The sequence below is a fragment of the Giraffa tippelskirchi genome, chromosome 8, assembly GCF_054371585.1.
Source record: "Giraffa tippelskirchi isolate mGirTip1 chromosome 8, T2T-mGirTip1v1.2.pri, whole genome shotgun sequence".
Taxonomy (NCBI): domain Eukaryota; kingdom Metazoa; phylum Chordata; class Mammalia; order Artiodactyla; family Giraffidae; genus Giraffa; species Giraffa tippelskirchi.
This window is the reverse complement of record NC_137282.1, coordinates 48182028-48199288: the sequence shown is the minus strand read 5'-3', so window position 1 is coordinate 48199288 and position 17261 is coordinate 48182028. Positions and strand designations below refer to the sequence as shown.

Sequence of the window (17261 nt, the reverse complement as noted above, 5' to 3'; positions counted from 1 at the left end):
TTAAGTTTGATAAGTAGGACACTGTAACGTATGACTGTGATCAAACCATAGCCCTTCCACACTGAAGGTAGTGTGAAAAATACCCTTTCTTTGATCTCTTTCAGGTGAAACTAATGAGTGTTTATTTATCAGACACTGACAACGTGCCCGACATTGTCATAGGTCTTACCAGAAATAAAAGAAAAAACTCCCAAGGTATTGCCTCCTAGGAATTTAAAATTTAATTGGAGAAGGAATATTTTTATATAAGGAAAACTAAGGAATAAAATGGGCGTCCATAGTGGCTCAGCCTGTAAAGAATCCACCTGCAATGCAGGGGACCTGGGTTCAGTCCCTGGGTTGGGAAGATCTTCTGGAGAGGGGAATGGCTACCCACTCCAGTGTTTGTGACTGGAGAATTCCATGGACAGAGGAGCCTGAAGGACTATAGTCCATGGGGTCACAAAGAGTCAGACGTGCCTGAGCAACTAATCACGCCCACACACAAAAAGTAAAATATGACAATGTGTAGAATTGAATGCAAAAGTTTAGACAAAAGACAGAGGAAGGCTGGCTAGAGGGAGCCATTTGAGAGGGTTTTCTTGAGAATGGTAATGATGTAGGCTTCTTCTCCAATTCAATTAGAATAGAATTAAATAATATAAATATGAATTAAATGCATGTTTAACATAATATGAATTAAAGAAGGCTAGCACTTTCAGGATAAGAAGTAATCCAATCCGGTGGAATCAAGAAAATAAAAACCACTTCAGATATTTCCAGCAGAGAGGTATTTAATATGGGGAATTAGGTTTAAACATTATTGGAGTGGCTAAGACCCCACGCTCCCAAGGCAGGGGGCTCAGGTTCAATCCCTGGTCAGGAAACTAGATCCTATATGCTGCAACTAAGACCCGGTGCAGCCAAATAAATACTTTTTTAAAGAAAGCTTAAAATAGCTATTGGAAAGGTTGAGGGAACAGAAAAGGAAGTGGCGTTCTCAGACGTAAGCAAGTGCAGGGAAATGCAGCCAGACATGCAGCCCTGAATCCCTCCCTCTCAAGCTTCCTGTGACTTCACTCTAGCCCAGGTGTAGTGCAGGTGCCAGGGAGATTTATAGCTACTGCAACGGCCTGAATGAAGTTCCTACTCTTCTTCAACCCTCTAATCTCACAAGACAGCCTCTTGTTGGCAGAACCTCGACTGGAACCCTGATAGCAAAGGAGTCTGAAATGTGGCCGCTGGCCTTCTAGCCCCTGCTAAGCGCCAACAACAGACACTACCTGCTGTGACGCAGCGTGGTTGATGCAAGTGCTATTTTAGAAAGATTTCTCTGGTAGTAACTGAAGTCCCAGGCCCCCACAGACGCTCCTCCTGCCCCTTCCCAACCCTACTATGCGTGCTAAGTTGCTTCAGTCATGTCAGACTATTTGTGATCCTATGGACTGTAGCCCTCCAGGCCCCTCTGTCCATGGGGATTCTCCAGGCAAGTGGGTTGCCATTTCCCACTCAAGGGGATCTTCCCAACCCAAAGATCAAACTTGCATCTCTTACATCTCCTGCATTGGCAGGCAGGTTCTTTACCACTAGCACCACCTGGGAAGCCCAACCCCTACTATATCCCTTTTCAACTGTCTTTGGGTTTTTTTTTTTTTCTCTTGTTATTTTCTACCATATTAACATTACTTGTTTTTATGTCTTAGTTTTATCTCCTTAACCAGATTTTTAAAGACTGGGAGCACAGCTTCGTTTATTAACAAATAGCAATTTACTGTACAAGAAACAAAATACCCTTTGCAATGTTGATGGCAGAGCAGTGGACAAGACACCCATGATCTGCTCTAAGGGAGCTTATCATCTACGGGAGGAAGCTGAGGATAAAGAAATAAAGATATTTAATATTACAAGGTGATAAGTCCTATGAGGAAAAAGTAGAGTTAAATGATAGATAGGACAGTGGTGGGGTGGGCAGAGGCTATTTTAAATGTGGTGGCCAGGGCAGGGTTTTCTAAGAGGACCTGTAGGATAGGAGAGGGGGAGCCAGGTACATTATCTAGGGAGAGAGGTTTCCAGGCAGAAAAAGCAGCAAAGGTAGAGTTAAGCCTGGCTGGAGGGAAGCCAAGGAGTCCAGTGATGCTGGAAGGAAGCGAGCACAGGAAGGTGGTTAGAAATAAGATCAGAGAGGGGCAGGGAACGGGAAACGATGTGTCAGAGATGTCATCTTTGTATTCTTCACAGAGCTGCTTTCAACTGGGAAGACAGCATTTAACCCCATTTCAAATCCAACACCCACCTCTCCAACGTTATCTTTTTCCCGTCTGTATTTTATTTTTCCTTCTTCTCTCTGATGCAGGTCTGTAGCTATATTTATTTTTCCTTTTATTAAATTGCAAGGACCACTTGCCGGAATGAGCTATGGCTGGGTTATTCCTGTGCATAGGTTGCCTTAGCAACAAGGCAAATCTTACTCATTTCAGCTAAAGCTTATCAATAAAGCAGTCTCATAAGAGCCTAATGTTCACATCATTACACGTCTGTTATGCTTTTTCCTCTGTCCCTTAACCATGGCAATTCTCAGATTAATTAAGCAAATGTAGATTGACTGAATGACTCCACAGATGCAGTCACTTAGAAACAGTAATACTAGAATGATCTTTAAAAATCACAGGGGACAACCCCAAGTTACCATATTGTTTTTGTTTTCTAGCTCTGCCACGGCAAATTCTTATCCCTTCCAGGCAGAAGCTTGAGGGTTCCATGTTGAACATCTGTCATCTATTTAGACTGGCCAGTATCCATTACTTAGAAACCTCAGGCAACAATAAAGCAGTGTTTGGAAGGAGGAAGAGTTATCCAGTCTTACCAACTGCCCTTTAAGAATGAACAGGTATGAGAGTCCCTGAGAGTCAAAGTAAGAGAAATACATTTTAAAATTTTCAGGTTAAAACTTAAGGTACCTCAACCCCCTGAAATAAATTATTTAATTTACGGTAAAAATAAGCAAATGAACTGAAACTTTTTTGTTGTAATAAGTTGTGCCTCTTGTTTAAAATATTTATGAAAAATTTTAGGAAGATTTGTCTTAGCTTAGAGGAATAGTACAACAGTACATGTATTTCTCTCTCTGAAAAGGCAAAGAAAGTCAAAGTGTTAGTCACTCAGTCATGTCCCATTCTTTGTGGCTCCATGGACTATAGCCTGCCAGGCTCCTCTGTCCATGGAATTCTCCAGGCAAGAGTGCTGGTGTGGACAGCCATTCCTTTTTCCAGGGCATTTTCCCAGCTCAGGGGTTGAACCTAGGTCTCCTCTATTGCGGGCGGATCCTTTACTATCTGAGCGACCAGGGAAGCCCATTTATTTATCTATCTAGCATCAATTTATCTACTGACTGATTGACTAGAATTGAAGGCCCGACTGGTAGACTGGAACTTCAGGTGAGAGCTGATGTTTCAGTGTTTAGTTTACACTCCACGGAACAGCAGGCAGAAGCAGGCAGAATTTCTATGTTACAGTCTTGAGAGAATTTCTTCTTCTACAGGAAACCTCTAAATGATTGAATATGTTGTTGTTGTTGAGCCACTAAGTTGTGTCCGACTATTTGCAACCCCATGGACTGCAGCATACCAGGCTTCCCTGTCCTCTACTGTCTCCCAGAGTTTGCTCAAACTCATGTCCATTGAACTGGTGATGCCATCCAACCATCTTATCCTCTGTCACCCACTTCCCCTCCTGTCCTCAAACTTCCTCGGCATCAGAGTCTTTTCCAGTGAGTCAGCTCTTTGCATCAGGTGGCCAAAGTATTGGAGCTCCAGCTTTAGCATCAGTCCTTCCAATGAATATTCAGGGCTAAATAACTTTAGGATTGATTGGCTTGATCTCCTTGATGTCCAAGGGACAATCAAGAGTCTTCTCCAGCACCACAATTCAAAAGCATCAGTTCTTCGGCCCTTAAACTTTTTTATGGTACAGCTCTCGCATCCATACGTGAACGCTGGAAAAGCCATAGCTTTGACTATATGGACCTTTGTCAGCAAAATGATGTCTCTGCTTTCTAATACCCTGTCTAGGCTTGTCATAGCTTTTCTCCCAATGAGCAAGGGCCTTTTAATTTAGTGGCTGCAGTCACCATCCACAGTGATTTTGGAGCCCAAGAAAATAAAATCTGCCACTGTTTGCACTTTGATTTTGGCCCATCACATTATGAAGAATAATCTGCTTACTCAAAGCTTTTTGATTTAAATATCAATCACATCCTCAAATACTTTCACAACATCTAGACTAGTGTTTGATCAAAGAATTCAGCACTGGAGCCTAGCCAAGTTGACATATAAAATTAATTATAAAAAGCTCAAAATAAGAGATTTGAGGTTGATAGTTCTAGTTTCCTAAAGGTAAATTATTTTCTTAAAATATAAGGGAGGGAATAAAAAAGAAGTGAAACTAAGAAGTAAAAGAAACATGGCAGCTAGAATAAAAGTGATTATAATTATTCTAGCACATTCCTTATCCTTCATTTTTTCCTCATTTCCTTAATTATAGCACTTCTATATGATAAAACAATTAGGGAAGCATATTCTAGAAGCTGAATAAGAATTTGCTTCATAATTATTTTTATTTAGTACTGTCAAGTGAAAAAATAATCTTATTCTCTGAGAACAGAAAACTATTGCATAGGCTGGATAAAATTAAAATCTATATATTTTGAGACTTTTTTCAGCTAAGAGAATTAATGCTTTCCATTAATGTGATATGGTTTGCTTAAAACAAACAATGCCTTGTTTTGACAATGAGTGTATAAATGACTAAAATCAATTAGTTAGTGTTGGGTTTTGGCTCTACAACATGTCTCTCAAAGGCTTATGTGATTATAGCTTGTGTGATTTTTGCAATTTTCCATGATTATCAGTTTCTATCATTAGATGATCTTCTCTTGTAAAACTGGAGCTCATGCCTTTCATGTTTTGGTAACATTCTTGCCCACCTGATAGAGTTATTACTGATACTGGAAATATAAAGACATTGGGGACCCAGAGGATTGCCAGGCTATGACAGTTAGTTTTATGTATCAACTTGCCTGGGTTATGGTACTCAATATATAATCAAACACTAACCTGAGGATTGCTGTGAAAGGATTTTGTACATGTAGTTAAACTCCACAATCAACTAGCCTTATTTATTTGATAAAAATGTAGAATCATTTTAATCCAAATTAAAATTGAAAACTGAAATAAAAATAAAATGAAATTTACTTACAGGTAAAAATTAAACTAAATGAAAAATTTCAATGAAAAGGGGATTAAGAGGCACAAACTACTATGTGAGGAATAAGTTATAAGGATATACTATACAGCATAGGAAATATAACCAATATTTTATAATAACTATAAATGAAGTGTAATTTTTAGTTATTATGAATCACTATGTTGCACACCTGAAACTTCATATTGTAAATCAACTATATGTCAATTAAAAAATGCACAATCAATTAACTTTAAGTAAAGGTGATTACCCTTGATAATATGAATAGGCCTCAGCCAGCAAATCAACTGAAGCTCTTAAGAGCAAAACTGGTTTCTTGCATGAAGAAGAAATTGCGCCTCAAGACTGTAAAATAGAAATCCTGCCTGAATTTTCAGCTTGCCATCTCCTCTATGCAGTTCAGATAAACTCCTCAAACATGTAAGTCAATTTCTTGAAATAAAGCTCCAAAAAAAGTATACACACACACATACATACACACACACATATGTATATTTACACATACATACATACATATGTATATACTGGTTCAGTTTCTTTGTGTGTGTGTGTGTTCAGTCGCTCAGTCATGTCCAACTCTTTGTGGCCCCATGGACTGTAGCCCACCAGGCTCCTCTGTCCATGGAATTTTCCAGACAAGAATACTGGAGTGGATTGCTATCACCTTCTCCAGAGGATCTTCCTAATCTAAGAATCTAACCTGAGTCTCTTATGTCTCCTGCATTGGCAAGAGGATTCTTTATCACTAGCACTATCTGGGAAGTCTGTTTCTTTGGAGAACCCAAATGAATGGGTTCATTTGCATTATTGAACTTGGAATGTATCTGTTAAAGCTCAGTGTCTATATGACATTGCCTAATCTAACAGGCATAAGAAGTCATTGAAGTCATGATGCTGTGGATATATTTGTGTAGACTAAACAGCTATTTTGAACTATGGTGTTGGAGAAGACTCTTGAGAGTCCTTTGGACTGCAAGGAGATCAAACCAGTCAATCCGAAAGGATATCAACCCTGAATATTCATTGGAAGAACTGATGCTGAAGCTGAAGCTTCAATCCTTTGGCCACCTGACACGAAGAACTGGCTCATTGGAAAAGACCCTGGTGTTGGGAAAGATTGAAGGCAGGAGGACAAGTGGTATGGCAGAGGATGATATGGTTGGGTGGCATCACTGATGCAATGGACATGAGTTTGAGCAAGCTCTGGGAATTGGTGATGGACAGGGAAGCCTGGCATGCTGCAGTCTATAGGGTTGCAATGAGTCGGACATGACTGAGTGACTGAATTGAAACAGATATTTTACTACGAATGGCTAATAACTCGGAAAATTGTTTGCAAGTTGGATTAAATGTAGGGTTTATTAAACTAGACAGTGTCATCTTATAAAATTGATTTATATAAGTTTGGCTGTGGGAGTTAACCTTGAAAGTATTAATTGTCAAATATGCCATCGAGTTGACCCTCTAGTGAAAAAAGAAAAAAAATGATAAAATGGCAGTGCCTAAAATCATCCATCTGCAAATTATATAAGATCCCTCTGCAAATGGAGGCAAATCAGATGGGTGAAGTTCAAAGCCTGAGGTAAGGTTCCTGTGTGAAATTTCAATACCTTAAAAAAGGATGTCAGAACCTGAGCTTGGTTTAAAAACAAATACCAGTTGAGGGATGTGGCTTAGTTTTCTGACGGAAAATACTAAGATAGAGAATAGCACAGATGCTCAGGGTACAAACTAATTAAGGAACCTTCTCAAAATTACCATCTGTAGATCTAGCTGAGGTGCTGCGTGGAGGATTCATTCTTTGTACAATTCCAGACTTGCAGATACAAATATGCAGTCTTAGGAAGCTCAGCCTGGAGCCACTTTGTGACAGAGGGCAGAAGACTGGCAAATGTTTCTTGAAAGTAGATTTGCTGTGCATGGGTTAAAATAAAACCGTAGTTTTACAAATTATCACGCGGGCCACCCAACCCACAGATTTACTACTCATATAAAAGATTCTTCTGCTTTCTTGAGTTAACCAGTGAAATTTGGGGAGGCTGACACATGCTTGTTTACAAGAAGTCAGGCAAGCTAGGTCAAGGAACTACAGGCTTAGAGGGGGGGATTCTTGGGTGATGTGAATTAAGCTTGGCATACCGACCCCTTTCTGCTGACAGTCCTCTTTGGAAGGTCACCATCTTTCCCATTGTCAAGTCTGGTGACTTTTCACCTGCTGTTATTTTCCAGGGCTTCTGAAGAAGTTACTCCTCCAATACTTTGATTACTGACACTTCCTTTCCTTGATCTGTTTTGCTTTCTCTTCTCTGTTGATTCCTCTCTTTCTCCCACTCTAATTTGCTCGAATGCTTTATTCTTTACAGAATGAAAATTATGAGACTTTCAAGAAAGGCCTTAGCATGGAAATAAAGTCATTTTAGGGGATACTTTTTTCATCAGTGGGAATACAGACTTCCTAGTTCCAACTTTTTGTATTCTCCCCTCTTCACCCTTTATTGAAGAAGAGGGTATTTTTAAATCATAGTAAAACATGGAATTATGTTGCACTGAAGAGTCTGGAAGATCTATACTGAGTTCTTCTATGAGAAACAGATGGAGACCCCAACTCAAAGGATGGAGGTAGGGACTTGGGTCCCAGAGACTGGGCATGGAGCACATGCTGGGACTCATGGGCTCTTTCAAATAGATCTGAAATGTGGGAAGAATGGAAGCGAGATGAGTTGCAAATCCTCTTCTTGAGACCTCTGGGAGCCCCACTCTGTAGGGACTGAAGGGAAAAGGTTAGGAACGCTTTCACACATCCTTCACACTTGGCGTATTTGTGAATGACTAGTTTTTCACCTGGGATTAGACAGTGCCCACCTGCTTTTCCTGCCATTGGATAGCTGGCAAAGATCTTACTTGTGAGCATGTAGCATCATCTCTTGTCTGTGGGAACCACTGGAGATGCAGTGGTTATTCTAATCTCTCATCTTCTCTCACTTCACCGAAGCATCACCCTTATATGTCCAAGTACCTTCCGGAGGTATATCTTAGATATCCCCATGCTTGAAGGAACTCAACCCACCCCCAACTGTCCCTATCCTTCCCACTCTCTCTAATGGGTCTCCTGCTCCTGATTCTCAAAGATATCATGATTGTCCCATCTGAGAGGATGGGAGAATAGACTCCCAAATCGGAGTCTGTCTGACTCTTCTGTTTGATGACTCATGGACTCTGTCCGTGTTGAGCTCTATAGTTTGTTGGCTTTGGCTCTTATCCTGCCTCTATATCCTCTTTTCCATTAGCTTTGTGGAAACCCTCATCTAAGTCTTATTTGCCTCGTGCCTTCTGATTGTTCTCTCCCTCATTCCTCTCCACTCCACGCTGAATACTTTAGCTCGATTTGTTTTCGTCAAAGAAATTCCTCTTATATTGCCATTGCTATTCACAAACATTTATATCCACCTGCCTGGTTTCCAGAGCCTCGAGTTCTAGCTACGTTGTCCAAGCATTCTTCTTTTTTTGGCCACTTTGAGCAACATGTGGGATCTTAGTTCCCCAACCAGGGATTGAACCTGTGCCCCCTGCAATGGGAGTACAGAGTGTTATCCACTGGACCACCAGGAAAGTCCCTATGCAAACATTCTTGTTTCTCCAGCACAACCTCTGCCTTGGGGACAAATCTTGCTTACCCTTACCTGACTGTCTTTCTTCTTCATCTTCATCCCTGCTTGTATCAATGATGATTTTAAGTTCTTGCAATCCCCTCTCACTGCTTTCAAACCCAACAAGCATTTCCTTTGCCGTCTTATTGCTCGGTATTACATATAATATACTTAGTACATCCTTATGTTTCCCCTCTGCTCAGTCATGTCCGACTCTTTACAGCTCCAGGGACTGTAGCCCACCAGGCTCCTCTGTCCATAGGATTTCCCAGGCAAGAATACTAGAGTGGGTTTCTATGTCCTCCTCCAGGGGATTTTCCCAAACCAGGATCAAACCCACAACTCCTGCAATGACAGGCAGGCTTTTTGTCACTAGCACCACCTGGGAAGCCCAGATAAATGGTTACTAGAGAGAAAACATGGGCTTCCCAAGTGGTGCTAGTAATAAAGAAGCTGCCTGCCAATGCAGAGGACTCAGGTTCGATCCCTGGATGGGAGACATCCCCTGAAGGAGCGCATGGCAGCCTACGCTAGTATTCTTGCTGGGAGTATTCCATGGACAGAGTCTGGTGGGCTAAAGTTCATAGGGTGGCAAAGAGTCAGACACGACTGAAGTGACTTAGCACACACATACCCATTTATTTGCTACATATGCTGAAGAGTGTGTTAGGCACTGGATAATATGGTGGTAGAAGGGTAAGAGGCTTATGGAAGCTTCCTGATGGGAGAGACTGACTGAGGGAGAAACTGGGTCTTGTTCTGATGGGTGGGGCCATGTTCAGTAAATCTTTAATCCAATTTTCTGTTGATGGGTGGGACTGTGTATCTCCTCTGTTATTTACCTGAAGTCAAACTATGGTGGAGGTAATGAAGATAATGGCAACCTCCTTCAAAAGGTCCCATGTACACACTGCTACACTCAGTGCCCCCAGCCCTGCAGCAGGCCACCGCTGACCCATGCCTCTGCAGGAGACTCCTGGACACTCACAGGCAAGTCTGGGTCAGTCTCTTGTGGAGTCACTGCTCCTTTCTCCTGGGTTCTGGTGCATGCAAGGTTCTGTTTGTGCCTGCCAAGAGCTTGTTTCCCAGTCCTGTGTAAGTTCTGGCGGCTCTATGGTGGGATTAATGGCGACCTCCTCCAAGAGGGCTTATGCCATGCCCAGGTCTGCTGCACCCAGAGCCCCTGCCTCTGCAGCAGTCCACTGCTGACTGTATCTCCTCAGGAGACACTCAAACACAGTTCTGTCTCAGTCTCTGTGAGGTCTGTGGGTCCTGGTGTGCACAAGGTTTGCATAAGCCTCTTATCTTTCTCCATCAGAGGGCAGACAGACTGAAAACCACTGTCACAGGAAACTAACCAATCTGATCACATGGACCACAGCCTTGTCTAACTCAATGAAACTATGAGCCATGCTGTGAAGGGCCACCCAAGACGGACGGGTCACGGTAGAGTGTTCTGACAAAACGTGGTCCACTGGAGAAGGGAATGGCAAACCACTTCAGTATTCTTGCCTTGAGAACCCCATGAACAGCATGCAAAGGGAAAAAAGATAGGACACTGAAAGATGAACTCCCCAGGCCGGTAGTGCCCAATATGCTACTGGAGATCAGTGGGAAACAACTCCAGAAAGAGTGAAGAGATGGAGCCAAAGCAAAAACAACACCCAGTTGTAGATGTGACTGGTGATGGAAGTAAAGTCCGATGCTGCAAAGAGCAATATTGCATAGGAACCTGGAATGTTAAGTCCATGAATCAAGGTAAATTGGAAGTGGTCAAACAGGAGATGGCAAGAGTGAACATCGACATTTTAGGAATCAGTGAACTAAAATGGACTGGAATGGGTGAATTTAACTCAGATGACCATTATATCTACTACTGTGGGCAAGAATCCCTTAGAAGAAATGGAGTAGTCCTCACAGTGAACAAGAGAGTCCGAAATGCAGTACTTGAATGCAAACTCAAAAGTGACAGAATGATCTCTGTTTGCTTCCAAGGCGAACCATTCAATATGACAGTAATCCAAGTCTATGCCCCGACCAGAAATGCTGAAGAAGCTGAAGTTGAATGGTTCTATGAAGACCTACAAGACCTTTTAGAACTAACACCCCCAAAATATGCCCTTTTCATTATAGGCGACTGGATTGCAAAAGTAGAAAGTCAAGAAATAATTATTTTGGGGGGCTCCAAAATCACTGCAGATGGTGATTGCAGCCATGAAATTAAAAGACACTTACTCCTTGGAAGGAAAGTTATGACCAACCTAGACAGCATATTAAACAGCAGAGACATTACTTTTCCAAAAAAGGTCCGTCTAGTCAAAGTTATGGTTTTTCCAGTAGTCATGTATGGATGTGAGAGTTGGACTATAAAGAAAGCTGAGCACCAAAGAATTCATGCTTTTGAACTGTGGTGTTGGAGAAGACTCTTGAGAGTCCCTTGGACTGAAAGGAGACCCAACCAATCCATTCTAAAGGAAATCAGTCCTGAATACTCATTGGAAGGACTGATGCTGAAGCTGAAATTCCAATACTTTGGCCACCTAATGTGAAGAAATGACTCATTTGAAAAGACCCTGATGCTGGGGAAGATTGAAGGCAGGCGGAGAAGGGGATGACAGAGGATGAGATGGTTGGGTGACATCACCGACTCAATGGACATGAGTTTGAGTAAACTCTGGGAGTTGGTGATGGACACGGAGGCCCGGCGTGCTGCAGTCGATGGTGTCGCAAAGAGCTGGACATGACTGAGCGACTGAACTGAACTAAACTGATATGGTGATAGAACACACAGTCTACCTCCCCACAAAATCTAGAGTTCAAAAGGTAGTCTCTGATAACTGTACGAACTTGGAAACAGAGAACCATGTTTCCTTGTAGCCACCAATGGAAACATTTTGAAAAGCCTTTAGTGAGCAATGTAGACTTCGCTATAAAGATTTCTGAGGAGATAGCAGGAGAGGGTGTCAATTACACAGCCAGTAATTACATTTGCCTCCTGTAAGGGCTGAAACCAATATCATTTCCTGTCTCTGTGTTAAACAATACTGGGCCCACACATATTTGCCTGGCTTTGTGTAACTGGGGTCAGGTATACTTTCCTGCCTGCATGGAACACCGACAATAATCTAACAAAATGAAACAAACAAAACCAAACCCAGGAACAGAAACCTTAGTTACATGCTCCAGAGAATACTGGTTCATTGGAAACAGGACTGTGAACCCTGAGGTAGCTTGCTCTCCAGGGGTCTCTTCAAAACACTCACTTCATTATTCCATCAACCAAGGACATTATGTTCTAAATTCTGGCCAGTCTCAACCATTTACCCAATCCTTGCAAGATCCATCCTAAAATCACCCAGGCCTTGAAACTCCATATGCCTGTTTCCCCATTTTGAGGCATGGCTAACCTCTGTCAAGGATTGTTCTCCTTTATTACAGGAAGTCTGGTAAATTGAGCTTTGCTACTACAGCAGGTTTCAGGTTTTTCTGGTGACTTTTGGGGAGACTGATAGATAGTTTAGTTATGCCTCAAAATCCTTTATCCTTCTGGCGCCTTCTAATCCTTCATCCACGTGGCTCCTAACTGACATCCTTTCCCCAATCTCCTCTTCATAAGCTGGTAATTTAAATAAACTTCAACGGATGAACTGTAGGCCCTAGACTGTCAACTACCTAGCAGACTGCTGTGAGCATTTATCCAGCCAGGTGAGCCTCTATTTGAGGATATTAACATGACTGTTTCCATAATGTTAATTAGCACAACTCCATATCTAGAGTCTGGGCTTCTAAAGAACCTGCCTGCCAGTGCAGGAGATGTAAGAGACTTGGGTTCCATCCCTGAGTGGGGAAGATCCCCTGGAAGAGGCAGTGGCAACCCATTTCAGTATTCTTGCCTGGAGAATCCCATGGACAGAGAAGCCTGGCAGGCTATAGTCCCTAGGGCCACAAAGAGTCAGAGACCACCGAAGTGACTTAGCTTGCATAGGCATGTACTTGGAGTCTGGATGATGTGGAAGTCTCTGTAGTTTTTATTCTTTTTTCATTCCTTCTCTCTCTACCTATCTCAGGAGGCTGGAACAGCTGTCCAGCAGCTGCTTAAGAAATAGCTTGAAAGTGTAGAATCAGCAGATGGCAGGAAGAAACATTCAGAACCCTGATTTGGCCGTACTTCCTCTCTTTCAAGGACAGAAGAGTTTGTTTTCGTGTGTGGAGGTGGATTTACACGAGGATTACCCTCCTCTCCACCCATCTTCTCCCATTTTAACACCGGGCATGTCAACATCTCTGATTTCAAAAAAGAAGAAACAAAAGGGAAGGATGTGAGGAAATCCAGAAATTCTTTGGGATTAACCGGTGTTTCTGCAAACCTCTTGGAAGGATGGTGGAATTCTTTACAGCACAAGTGTGCTTTTAAAAGTTCCCCATAAATATAATTTTTAATGACTGTATAGCATTCCTTCATAGGCACACTCAATAATTTTTCTTTACTGTTTCCCTATTGATGGACATTTCAGTTATTTACAATGTTTAGGGTTTTGAACATTCTTGAGAATAAATCCTTGTCTGCATTCCTTATTATTTCCCTTCAGGATGAATTTCTGGTTGTGGAATTCCTGGATAAAAGCTATAGCCATTTTGAAGTATTTAACTATACACTGTACATGGATTTCCCTTTAGAAATTTGAAATGTCCCTTGTGAGATATTAATTTATGGCAGAAATGAAATATGCAGCCTTAACTGTTGGCATTAGCTGCTGGCCATATTTGCATGGAAACCACACTTTAAAAAAAATTTTTACATTGGAGTATATTTGATTTACAGTATTGTGTTAGTAGTTTCAGGTGTACAGGGAGGTGACTTTAGTTACACATATGTGTGCTCAGTCGCTCAGTTGTGTTTGACTCTTTGTGACCCCATGGACTGTAGCCCACCAAGCTCCTCTGTTCATGGAATTTTCCAGGCAAGAATGCTAGAGCGGGTTGCATTTCTGACTCCAGGGGATCTTGCTGACCCAGGGATGGAAACTTTATCCTTTGTGTCTCCTGAATTGGCAGGCGGATTCTTACACACTGTGCCAACTGGGAAGCCCATACATATACATATATCTATTCTTTTTCAGATTCTTTCCCCATGTAGGTTATTACAGAGTATTGTGTAGAGTGCCCTGTGCTGTACCTTAGGTCCTTGATTATCTATTTTATATAGAGTAGTGTGCATACGTTCATCCCAACCTCCTAATTTACACACCTCCCCTTTTTCCCCTTTGGTAACCATAAGTTTGTTTTCTAAATCCATGAGTCTGTTGGAAACCACACTTTTAAATTCCAATATGCACAAAGTTGTATCTCTGTGAACAGTGAGCAGACCCTGTGGATGGCAGACAGAGTCTGTCTGTTTGGGAAAAAACCATTTCCAAGGCCAGATTGAAGAAATGCCCAAATTCTCCATTTCCCACTGGAGCTGTGGGATTCTAGGCTTCCTAGTGAAGACAGAGGCTAGAGGGGCTGAAGCCCCTTCCTGGTCTCAGATGGGGCATTCCTATCCATTTAGACGTATTCTCCTCCCTTGGAATGATTGGCTGTGTTTTCTTTTTATCAGAACACATCGTACTTTTGAAAAGCCAGATCCCCTCTCTCCCTTCCTTTAGCCATGCTGAGAGTGGTGCATTTTCCTAAATTGCCTAACCAAGCAGAGCAATTAGTGCCCAAGGAGACAGGAGGCTGACTGCCTTGCAAAATGAATGGTTTTCATGGGAACAACAGCAAAAGCCCTGTACTGAGCAAGGAAACTTGCCAGAACCTTGTTTAGTCCTGGCCCTCCTATTTGGTTTTATAAGGAGTTGTTTATATTTGCTGATGCTCTAATAAACAGCTCTTTTCATGGGGCAAATCCTTGAAATAGTTTCACTCCCAACGTGAGTCCTTCTTGCTAGTAAGATGCTATAGTACAGAATTAGCTGAGAGTAGTTGTGATTCTCTGTTGTTCTCTGGTATATTAATTCACCTTTTGGGGAGCCACTGGTCTTTTGCCTTCCATGTGACAGTTTTCTTCAGGCACTCTGTCTTCAAATATTCATCGATTGGCCAAGTGGGTCAGATCCTCTTTTGGACCTTGGGGAAGGAGTGATGGATGAGACAGACAAGATCCCATTTCTCATGGAGCTAGCATTCTAGTGGGTGTAGTCAGACAATAAACAGATAAATAAACAGAAAATGTGTCAGATGCTGATAAGGAATGCAGAGCAATAGAATTGCCTGTTGGGATGGTGAATCTGTAGCCCTGTTTGGGTGGTCCAGCAAGGCATTTCTGAGATGAATTCTGAATAACTGCTCAGATTGGCCTGTTTAGAAGAGGGTTGAACATGTCAGGTGAAGGAAGAAATAAGTACAAAAGCCCCAAGATTAGAAAAGTGTTGATGGGTTTAATAAACAGAAAGCTAGAAGTAAGCCCGCATGGAAGGGACTGAATGAGCTAGTGGTATGCTGTGTGATAAGGTTAGATAAGTAGACAGAGCCCAGATCATAGAAGGCCTTGAAAGAATAAGGTGACAGGGTTTTATTCTTAGTAGGGAGCCAGTGGATGGTTTTAAGCAAGGAATGGCATGTGATTTATATTTTTTAAAAATCTACCCTTCTGGTTGAGTGTTACGTTATTGTAGGACCAACAAAGGAAGCAAAAAGGCTAGTGAGAAGCCTATGACACAAGGAAGTCCAGGAGAGAGATGAAGGTGGATCAGCTTAGATGGTGGCAGTTGACGTGCAAAGTGACGCTGGAATCAAGATATGAACTTGTGCTTGTTTTTTTCTAACAATAGCCAACTCTTCAGTACCCACTGAGTGTCCAACAATTCAATTCAGTTCTGACACTAACTACCCAGATTCAGCACAAGGCTTAGTTCCACATGACTATGTGTGTGTTAGTGGCTCAGCCATGTCCAATTCTTTGCAACCCCAAGGACTTAGCCCACCAGACTCCTCTGTCCATGGAATTCTCCTGGCAAGAATACTGGAGTGGGTAGCCATTTGCTTCTCTAGGAGCCTTTCCTGACTACCTCCATTTAATTTCTCTCTCTCTCTTTTTCTATTTGACTGTGCCACTCAACTGGTGTAATCTTAGTTCCCAGACCAGGGATTGAACCTGTGCCCCCTGCAGTGGAAGTACAGAGTCTTAACCACTGGACCACCAGGGAAGTCCCTGACTACCCCTATTTTAGACATCAGCCTCATAAGGGGTCTCCAGTCTACCTGCACTTCTGCCCAACTGAGTACAAATTTGAGGGTCCCCATGATGTCCCCCTTCAGGGTTGATAATTTGTTAGAACGACTCATAGAACTCAGGAAATAGCTCTACTTGGGATTACAGTTACTATAAGGGAGACAATGAACAGAGAGCTGGAGGGTTGCATAGGGTGAGGTCTGGAAGTGTTCCAAGTGCAGGAGGCTCTGTCCCTTTGGAGCAGGGATGCACAATCCTCCTGGAATGTGGATGCATTCACCAACACAGAAGCTTCCTTAGCTAAACTGTTTCAGATTGTTAATTCAAGTTGCACTGCATAGGCACAGCTAATTAAATCATTGGCCATTGGTGATTAAACCCAATCTCCAGCTTGCTTTCTTTCTTTCCTCGGAGGTGGGAGTGGTGAGAAAGTTCCAACCCTTTGATCTCATGTTCTTCCAGTGACCAGCCCTTATCTGGAAAGAAGCCTTGTATGGTTCCTGCCTAGAGTCACTTCATTAGCATAAATCTAGATCTGGTTGTAGGTGCTCGTTATGAATAACAAAAGACACTATCCTTCAGGAAATTCCAAGTGTTTTAGGAAATGTGTACTAGAATTGGGAACAGAGACCAAACATATATATATATATATATATATATATATATATATATATATATATGAAAGTGAAGAAGTTGCTCAGTTGTGTCTGACTCTTTGTCAACCCATGGACTATACAGTCCATGGAGTCCTCCAGGCCAGAATACTGGAGTGGGTAGCCCTTCCCTTCTCCAGGGGATCTAACCAACCCGGGGATCAAACCCAGGTCTCCCGCATTGCAGGTGGATTCTTTATCAGCTGAGTCACAAGGGAAGCCCGAGAAAACTGGAACGGGTAGCCTATCCCTTCTCGAGCGGATCTTTCTGACCCAGGAATCCAACAGGGGTCTCCTGCATTGCAGGAGGATTCTTTACCAACTGAACTATCAGAGAAGCCTATATGTGTGTGTGTATATATATATACACACACACTTTATCTCAGAGATAGAATTTGTAAGCTTGGATGTGGTTGTCAACTACAAATTATCACTTGCCGTGGGCACTTGCCACCTACCTTGATGAGGATTAAATGAAGTGCTACATAGCTGCTGATTTTTAATACC

At 42.2% G+C, this 17261-nt stretch overlaps 1 non-coding gene across 1 annotated transcript; it reads right to left on the bottom strand.

Annotated features, from left to right (window-relative positions):
* Positions 1–16002: 16002 nt before the first annotated feature.
* On the bottom strand, positions 16003–16075 carry TRNAG-UCC (transfer RNA glycine (anticodon UCC)). The gene has a single exon. It is a non-coding gene; the product is annotated as a tRNA-Gly (tRNA).
* Between the last annotated feature and the right edge of the window lie 1186 nt (positions 16076–17261).